This window comes from Paralichthys olivaceus, chromosome 17 (genome assembly GCF_024713975.1).
Source record: "Paralichthys olivaceus isolate ysfri-2021 chromosome 17, ASM2471397v2, whole genome shotgun sequence".
Taxonomy (NCBI): domain Eukaryota; kingdom Metazoa; phylum Chordata; class Actinopteri; order Pleuronectiformes; family Paralichthyidae; genus Paralichthys; species Paralichthys olivaceus.
This window is the reverse complement of record NC_091109.1, coordinates 16,241,135-16,251,621: the sequence shown is the minus strand read 5'-3', so window position 1 is coordinate 16,251,621 and position 10,487 is coordinate 16,241,135. Positions and strand designations below refer to the sequence as shown.

The following is a 10,487-nucleotide window of genomic DNA, read 5'->3' as shown; positions in this document are numbered from 1 at the left end:
TTGTCTGCCTGGTAGCTGAATGCTCTACCTCCTGTTCTACTCTTACAGACTCTTGGAACCACAAGAGAGCCTGTGTTTTGGGAATGAAAACACCTACTGTAGATGCTTGAGAGAGAGTCTGAGCCAGGGACAGTAAATATGGTTGAGGTTCCATCAATAAGGTGAATAATTAAAAATGTGATACCTTATAATATACTGTGATGTAAACTGTGTTCTGAGAATGTTTTGGAAATCTGTGGGGATTTATGTAGATAACATTTATTTGACAACTTGTACCATTTCTATTTGGGGGGGCAATTCACAGCTATGCTCAGTATCAAATTCTAAATCCACATTAAAAAATTGAGGAGTAAAAAAATATGAAAAGATGAGGAGGGGGGTTGATTTTCATGTGATTTTTATTGTGTTGTAGACTGGTTTGTTTTAAATGTCCCCCAGGCAAAATGGAACGTGCGTAACTTGTAGTGACTACAGTATCAGTATAGTGCCTGGAAAAGATAATTTTGGATACATGCCTCGAGCTGCAACTGACAACTGACACAGAAAGTAATGCATGTAAGACACATTGTCATCATCCACAGGGTCTCCTCCTGTGTCCTTTCACCTCCCCTCTATAATGTGTATACTGATGACTGCCGCAGCTGGCATGACAACAGATTACTTTTCAAATTTGCTGATGACTCTGTGACAGTCAGTCTCCTCCATGCAGATGAGAACAACCATGGTCCCATTGTGGATTGTGAATCTGTATTGGTGTGACTGTGCATTTTTACTACTAAATGTGACAAAAACCAAGGACATGAGTTTTAGGCATCAGTCCTCAAACTCTTAGAATACTATCATCAATGGACATGTGGTAGACTTTGTAGAGAACTACAAGTACCTTGGGATGATTATTAACTATGATCTCTCTGATGTTCCTGATGATGGCTGTTTGTATTACAGATAGCAAGTGGCTGATCCCTTATTCAGTAGAACATGTACTTGTACAATGTAACCTGTACAATGCTCAATGATATATATATCCATTTCAGATTTCTGCAACATACCTTGTAATTTTATCCATAATTAATTATGAAAATAAATCCAGTTTATGATTTTTGATATATGACAATTTGATTGTGACTGATCATAATTCAAGGTCAGCTTTAATTTGCCTCAATTCAAGATACTTTAAATTAAGTTTAAAGTGAGAATGTCATCGTAGAAATCCTGAACTTGAATTGTGACTAATGAAGCATTGTGTTAGTTCATGCAGGACACAGAGTCATGTGCTCAGCTACCGATAGGTTTATGGGTACTCGTCAGTCACCCACCAATCACAGCCCATTCTCTCACCAAATTGGTCTCTTTAAATACGACCTCATCCTCACTGATCCCTGCTCAGCTCTAACACTTTTAGCACTGTAATGGAAATGTTACATTTGTGTATGTATAATTGCATGAGCAGACATGTACTGTATGTCGAGGACTGACCAAATGGTTGACCAAATTGTTAATCGAAAAGGGCAACTTTAAGGTTTACGATGGTGGCTTAAGAGACTTGAGTTTTATGGCCTTGAGAAACCACAACTTTATGGTATCTTTTAGTATCTCTGATTGGGATCAAACAACTGGGTTCTCACAGGGGGGGTCATCCACAGAACATGTAAACAAAAGGACAGGATGTCTCCTTCACTGAGTGAAACTAAAGAAGGGTAATACGTATATACCTTTGCATGCTTAGTGGGAGGGGGCTGTGAGTTATAAGAACACAGATTCTCCTATGTTCTTTGCTCATTTGTGCATGTCAATCAGGTGATGTGTACTAATGAGTCCATCTGCAGATGCTGAATTAAACTTATAGAAAGAAGTGTTTGACTTTGTGCTTGTTTCACAGAAATTGCCGCCGCAGCAGAGAGTACAAACACGGTTGTGGTAAATTATCTTAACCAAAGTACCTTGCCTGCTACGCCCACTGGGGGGTTCTGCATATGTTCCCTGTCTTAACTTAGCACGCTGCTCAGCTAACCAGGGAACATCCAAAGAATGGAGCCTTCAGCGCCAATCATAACTGTGTCCCCATTGGCAACAAATGGGTAAATCATAACAAAGGGTTCCTGACTGAACTCAGAATTAAATGGTTAATATCTGAAACTATAATAGTTCAACTGAATTGTAGTTATCTAATGTTATTTTAATGCTACCATTACCTGTCTTGACATGTACCGTAGATGCTTGAGAGAGTGTCTGAGCCAGGGACAGTAGACATCACTGAGGTTCCATCAATAAGGTGAGTATTGAAACACATGATATTCTACAATATACTGTGATGTAGATTCTCAGAAAGTTACAGAAATTTGTGGGGAAAAATTGTTTGCAGATGCTATGAATGTCGTGTTAATTTCTGACACTCAGTTCACATTTATAGAGTTGGCTTGTTTTGTCAAGAAACCATCCATGTAAAATAAAAGAACATGGAAGAAATTATTTATCATGTATTGCTATATTTATTTCTTTATCTGAATTCTCTGAATTTTTATCAGAACTAGTTCTTAAAACAGATCAAATCATTATAGCCGGTGATTTCAATATTCATGTAGATGTTGCCAATGACAGCCTTAGTTCAGCATTTAAATCAATAATAGACTCGATTGGTTTCACTCAACATGTGAATCAACCGACCCACTGCCTGAATCACACTCTTGATCTTGTCCTGACATATGGCATTGACATAGAAAATATAACAATATTCCAACAGAACCCGCTTCTGTCTGACCATTTTTTACTTACATTTGAATTCTGAATTGTTAATTACGTCAATTCTGGACGGAAAGTCTATTACAGTCGATGTTTATCTGACAAAACTGTTCACAAATTTAAACAACTGCTCCCCTCCTCACTTCCCTCTCAGCCATGTGTCAGTACAATACAAGAAGATTATCAAAACCTTACTCCCACACTAGTTGATAACTTTGTAAATAGTACTGCAGCCTCACTAAAAACAGCACTTGAAGCTGTCGCCCCTGTCAGGATTCGAGTGGGGGGGTGACGTGAGAAGGGGAGGACCAAAACGCAGAAACTAAATAAGGTTTAACAAAAAGTGTATTTTATTTAACAGGGGGTAAACGTAACACAAGAAATCTTCAGGAAAACAAAAGTCGCACTCAAAAAGCCGAGTGGAACACAGAACAGGGCAGGATACAAACTTACGGGGTAACGTGACGAGAGCTGACGGGACACAAGAACAGACAGAACAAGAATCTCGATGACGGACAGGACCAGACCAGACATGACGATGACGAACCAACAACCACATGGGGGAAACACAAAGACTTATATACAGACTGGAACTAATGAGTAACTGGGGACAGGTGGCACAAGACAAACAGGTGAACCTGATGAGGGCAGGAAGTCAATGGGTGAAAACACACAGGGAGCAAGGACTACAAAATAAAACAGGAAGCACTGAACAAACTTATCAACGAGAACAAAATACAATAACCAAGACAGGGATGAACACAGGAGAGGCACAGGGTGAAACATAGCGAGGGACAAGGAGGGGAACACAGGAGAGGGACACAGAGAACAACACAGGAGAATCACAGGGTGGAACATAGCGAGGGACAAGGAGGGGAACACAGGAGAGGGACACAGAGAACAACACAGGAGAATCACAGGGTGGAACATAGCGAGGGACAAGGAGGGGAACTCAGGAGAGGGACACAGAGAACAACACAGGAGAATCACAGGATGGAGCACAGAGGAAGGCAGAAGGGAACATGAGAGGAACACTGAAAATACATAACTGTGACAGCCCCATTAAAAAAGAAGAAAGTAAATCAGAGGAGATTAGCTCCGTGGTATAATTCCCAAACGCGCGTTCTAAAACAGACATCGCGGAAGCTAGAAAGGAAGTGGCGTTCCACCAATCGCCAAGACTTCCACCTAGCCTGGAAGAATAGCCTTATAAATTACAAAAAAGCACTTAGAAATGCCCAAACCTCTTATTATTCATTACTAATAGAAGAAAATAGGAACAACCCCAGGTTCCTCTTCAGCACTGTAGCCAGGCTGACAGAAAGTCACACCTCTACTGACCCATCTATTCCTCTAGATCTGAGAAGCAATGACTTCATGAGCTTCTTCGCTAATAAAATCACAACCATCAGGGATAAAATCCACCACCACCTCCCAGTGAATAACACGGATACAATGTCTGGTCCTGAAACCGTAGCACCAGATTTATGTCTAAACAAATTTTACTCTGTTGATCTTCCTGAACTGACCTCGTTAGTTTCATCATCTAAACCAACTACTTGTCAGCTGGACTCTGTTCCAACTAGACTTTTTAAAGAAGTCCTCCCCCTAATTGACAGTTCCATTTTAAATCAGATTAATATGTCTTTGCTAACCGGCTACGTACCACAGGCTTTTAAGGTAGCCGTTATTAAACCTCTGCTTAAAAAGCCTACGCTTGATCCAGAGGTTTTAGCTAACTATAGACCCATATCCAACCTGCCCTTCATTTCCAAAATCCTAGAAAAAGCCGTTGCTAACCAGCTGTGTGGTTACTTAGATAGTAACGTTTTATTGGAAAAATTTCAGTCAGGATTTAGAACCTATCACAGCACAGAAACAGCACTATTGAAAGTCACTAATGACCTTCTTATGGCATCAGATGATGGACTTGTCTCTGTCCTCGTCTTGTTGGACCTTAATGCAGCCTTCGACACAATAGATCATAAGATTCTGCTACAGAGATTAGAACAACATATAGGAATTAAAGGAACAGCACTACACTGGTTTAAATAATATTTATCAGATAGATTCCAATTTGTAAATGTTAACAATGACTCCTCCATGCACATGCAAGTTAATCATGGAGTTCCACAAGGTTCTGTCCTTGGACCAATACTGTTCACCTTATATATGCTCTCCTTAGGCAACATTATCAGACAGCACCACATACAATTCCACTGCTATGCAGACGACACCCAATTGTATATTTCCATGAAGCATGATGAATCTAATCGCCTAGTTCAACTTCAGGAATGTCTCAAAGATATCAAGGCGTGGATGACCCAAAATTTTCTACTTTTAAACTCAGACAAAACTGAGGTTGTTGTAATTGGCCCTAAACATCTCAGACAAACACTGTCTGACCAGATAGTCACTTTGGATGGTGTCAGTCTGGCTTCCAGCTCCACTGTGAGGAACCTTGGAGTGTTGTTCGACCAAGACATGTCATTTGACCCCCATATTAAACTAGTGTCTAGAATGGCTTTCTTCCATCTGCGCAATATTAACAAAATTAGAAACATCCTGTCTAAGCAGGATGCTGAAAAACTAGTCCACGCGTTTGTAACCTCTAGATTAGATTACTGCAACTCTCTATTAGCAGGATGCTCCATGAAGACTGTTAAAAGTCTCCAGTTGGTCCAAAATGCTGCAGCACGAGTGCTGCTATTAGTTTTAACATGTCATCATGTCAAAGTGTCACTTTGTCCTCCCATAGTCCCTCTGGCTCTTCTCTCTATCTCGTTTCAGATAACTCCGGCACCGGGACTACAGGACAACAACGACCACCATCACCATTGTCTTCATTTATTACAATAACTCAGCAATTCATTAATATATCTAGTCATGTTGTAGATCTATACATTGTTATTGTTATGGTTAGTCTTGATTTTGATGGTGCCAAATTGTTACTGGTCTCTCTCTCTCCACCTCATCTCTCTCTTCTCTCCCCCGCTTTCCAACCATCTCTCCTTTCCTCCCCCCTTACTTTTCTTTCCTCACCCCAACCGGTCGAGGCAGATGACCGCCCACATTGAGCCTGGTTCTGCCAGAGGTTTCTCCCTGTTAATGAGGGAGTTTTTCCTCTCCACAGTCGCCTGTGCTTGCTCATTGTGGGAACTGTTGGGTTTCTCTATGTTAATATTGTTTTAAGGTCTTGACCTTTAAATGTAAAGTGCCTTGAGATAATGTAAATTATGACTTGGCGCTATATAAATAAAATTGAATTGAATTGAATTGAATTTACCATTTGCACATTCAGTATGGCCAGAGGCATTATGTTTTCAAGTTGTCCATCCATCTGTCAGTCCCATTCATGTGAATGCGATATCTCATGAACAACTACGTTATGTTAGTCAAAGGTCAAAAAGTCAAGCTCACATGACTTTGCATTGTTTTATATAATATAATATTTTAATATAATTTATCAAGATTGTCCAAAGGAAATATAATTACATGTGGCACAAACATTCATTTGGACTCAATGATGACTTGAATAGAATTCAGTTGTCAAAGATCAAATGGCAAGGTCACTAGGACCTCACAAAGCACACTTCTTGCCTTGTATATGTGATATATCCGAAATGCCTTCAGGGAATTCTTTCACATTTGCCACAAACATTCACATGAATTTGGGTTTCATTTTGGTAGCCAAATGTCACAGTGTTCTCACAAAGTATGTAAATATTTTTTCTTAAATTGATATCTAAAGATCAGCTCATGGGAATGTCGTCAAACTTGGTAAAAATATTAAATTCAATTCAAAGATGAAGGGTTTTATTCCATTCGAAGTTAAAGGTCAGAGTAACATCACTGTGAATGTGATATGTTAGGACTGTCAGTAGGGAATTTCATTATATCTGGTAACTTTGACTGCTTGAGGGAATTTCTTATCAACGTTACATGAGTTGTCACTTGGATTTCAGCCCTCTAGCTGGTCAGGGGCCTAAACAGGGTTTGCAGCCTCTTGGTTCTGGAGCTTTTTGGGAAAATTACAATCCCTTTCAGGGCTTCCCAAGGGCCTAGGAGCCCCAAATTTGACCCACTGGTCACGATGGGCTCTTTGAGCCTGCATAACTGATTTTCACCTAAACTGCAGAGGGGCCCAGGTGACCTTTGTGACTTTTGGTATCAATTAAGCCCATTTCTGAAGTTCCATTTTGATAGCAGCACCTCATAGTAATGGTTAATATTTACCAGTGTGTTAGGTGAATGTGTATATGTGCTCAGGAAACTATTTGTAATACGGTATGTTCTTGTAGCGTGAAGTAATATTGATAATTACATGACGATGATTAAGCTAACATTAGGCACATTAATCTCCTGCAATGCTAACTGTGCGTCGTCTGTGGAATAGTAGTACACCGTGGCTGTGGAGAAACTATTGGCTATTCTATATTTGTGTTACTGAGTGAGTATAGTGTTCTTAATTGTGAGTTGCAATATATTATCAGTGTTGGGACCTGGTATCTGTGAACCATAGTTGGGCCTACATGTGTAGTCAAAAGCCTGACCGCATGTCTCCTTTGCTCTGGAGACAAAGTAGAGCTTCCAGAACTCAGTCTCCCAGGGTGCTTCATCTTCACACATAGGTGGTAAAACTGCTCCTGGAGACAACTCTCAACCACTATTGGTCACTGTGTGCCCCATGACCCACGAGGTCACCAGGCCAATATAAGCCGAGTTTCCCCTCTCCTCGCCCTCTTCTCTCTTCGCTTCTTCTCTCTTCTCTTCCCCTGCTGACCTCTCCTGGAGGAGTAGGGTCTGGCCCTGCTCTCCCAGCCAGGGAGACTTCCTCCCTCCACAAGCTCCTCAACTTCCAGCAGACCTGCCTGGAGCAGACTGCTAAAAAAACCTTCCAAAGGCAGCGACGCGAGAGCCTTCCTAAGAACTTCAGCACAACTGGCCACGACACAAGGTCTGACCAGCAAGTGCACAACATTAATGGTGCCCCCGTGTGAGGGAAAGTCATTAATACCAACATTAATGATGCCCTGTGTGAGGCAGAGTACAGTTGGCAATAATTCATAATTATGCAATATTGAAAAAGAAAAAAAAAACTGAAATAAGTGGAATCCTGAATTTTCAGTCAAGCCAAAGTTTGAATTGAATTCCACTAGTCTGCCACCGGAGTAGACATTCAACCGTACTTACAAACAAGTGTATTGTGGTGAAATTGTATTTGTGATTGAACCCTTTATTAATAATAAATTATTAATAACAACCATTCTAAGTCCTCATAGTGTTACACTTAAAGCTTGCTATTGTTGCTAATAACTCCAATTGAATATTCCTTGTCAAATTTTAAGAATGTCTTTTAACATTTGAATATCTCATATTCAATGTTAACTGGTCAAGCTGTCAAATTTCCTGTAACTGTTAAGTGCTGTAATTAAGACATAGCGTGGCCCCGGCCCTATGTAACAGAGCTTATACCTGACTGTTACTGCCAAGCATTTCAGCCTAAGTTGGATAAGAGAGCCTGAGAAAGAGCCACAGCGTGCTTCCAGCCCTGTGAATTTATAGAACCCCTAACTGTCACTGCCCTGCATATCATTTAGTGTGATTAAACCATTTTGGTGAACTGATTTACCCACCATAATTTTGGTTAGGCTAGTGTACGACCAAAACTACACTACAAGGTGTCTGCCAGAGCAACACCGTAGCCAACCACACTGATTTGTTGATTTATATACCTTGTAAATCTAATCCTTGTATTTCAGACCCAACAATGGAGAACCCCTGTGTAGAACAGTTTGTTTCTTCCCTTGCACAAAGCCTGAACCCTGGCTACCCTGAATTCATCACTAAGTTGAACTTCAGTGAGTGTAGGAAAGAGATAGACTCACTACTTGACGACAGGTGTGATGCACAGACAGCATCCAAGGGTCCATTGTTGAGATGTTTGCTTTTAAATTTCCACAGGCAAACCAACCTTGCCTGTCAAAGCAAAGCAGCCCTAGAACAGGAGGCAAAAGCCCTGAGAGCTCAAAATGCTCTTCTCCTCCAGGAGGTTCAATCTGCTAATAAGAAAGCCCTGCACTATTTAGAAGATCTGCAATCAGCAGAGTCAGATCTCTATTCACACAAGGAGGAGTTCCTAAAACTTAGATTAGAAGGCCTGGCCTCATGTCAGTTGTTCAGTCAAAGTGATTCTGGTTATTCCAATTCACACTCCTTCAATAGTGCAAAGTTAACTCCCTCTTCAGTCCAAGGATGGGACAGAATCCAATCCGACCCTAAATCTTTGGGAATTAAGTCACCTCCTGAACCTCCACTGACAGACAGAGGTTACAGCTCTCTAACTTCCCACCTCTCTGACACTCACATTGATGACACATGCAATTTATCCTCCAGAAGATATTCTGCCTCATATTCTTCTCAGCCACTGATGCATGACACATTTTTCTGTGCACAACTCTCCGAAGCGGGGAGTACAACATTCCAGGATAGTTTAGCTCCTCCCCCTCAACCAGAGAGACCTGTAGCAGGTGATGCACGTGCCCGGACCTCACAATGTCCGTGTTTTGATTTGCTTGAGTTTCTAGCTAAAGATATTGGACAATTTGACCCAGGAAATGGTGATAACAATGTTGACAATTACTTTAGGGAACTAGATCTCAATCTAATTGACATGCCAAATGCATCAGAGAGAGAGAAGGTCAAACTTGTGTGGAAAACCAGCTCTACAGCTGTTCACAAGTTTATTCAGACACTTCCTGCCAGTGTCATAAATAACTTTACAGAGCTCCGTCAAGCACTAGTCGAGGAATTCTCCTCTACTGTTGACGAGATAACATCCATTGTTACAGCATCCCAAATTAAACATTCCCGTCGCGAAAATCCCAGAGATTATTTCAGACGTATTTCAGACGAAAATGTTTATTTTCAGGGAAAGAACACACCAGGCCTAGAAGAACACCCCACCTTCAAGTCCTTGTTCTTGCGTAACCTACATCCATGTATACGCACACATGTGGTACTGATGACACAGCAAGGTAAACCTTCAATGCAGCAGATCAGGAAGATGACACAGGTAGCTTGGGAAACTGTTGTCACTTCCAAGGCTACAGTAGGTGCACCTGAGCCTGTCAACTCAAACACCAAGGTGTCAAATACATCCGCCGCCTCAAAACTTCACCCTCACAACAAACCAAAGGGGGGTGACAAAAGGCAGCGTAGGGACACAGAGCGTAACCGCCATGTCCACCAACTTCCCGGAGATAGGCATTCCCACAGCAGAAGCTGTAGGAAGTCATACACTGACATTCTGGCCCAGACACATTACCAGCCACTAGACTGCTCAGATGATGACCACAGCATCTCTGAATACAGTTCAAATCATAGTTATAACCCAGCAGACAGTTACAGCCCTGAGCCACGACACAGGCATTCCAGAGCTCGCTCCTCATGGCCGTAACCAACACAGTCTCTAATCTTTGTACTGACAGTAGGTATGACATTTCTTGCAGTTTATAGGTAAACAGTTTTGTTAGCAACAGCAGCAAACTCCAAAAACCTAAATTCTGATTAAACTTAGACACCACTGTCAACTTTGTAAATACATTTGGACAAACTACTCTCCATTCACTGATAATAAAATCCATATATGTCCTTTCACGACACATGTTAGGACATGAGAACATTATCACACAAAACAATGATACTGCCGTTTGGATTCTGAGAAGGTTGAAAGATTTATGACACCC

The 10,487-nt window shown here is 41.2% G+C and overlaps 1 long non-coding RNA gene across 1 annotated transcript; it reads left to right on the top strand.

Annotated features, from left to right (window-relative positions):
- Positions 1 to 1,629: 1,629 nt before the first annotated feature.
- On the top strand, positions 1,630 to 6,020 carry LOC138405286 (uncharacterized). Its single transcript, XR_011239001.1, has 3 exons — positions 1,630 to 2,078; positions 2,214 to 2,272; positions 5,530 to 6,020. It is a non-coding gene; the product is annotated as an uncharacterized lncRNA (long non-coding RNA).
- Positions 6,021 to 10,487: the final 4,467 nt, after the last annotated feature.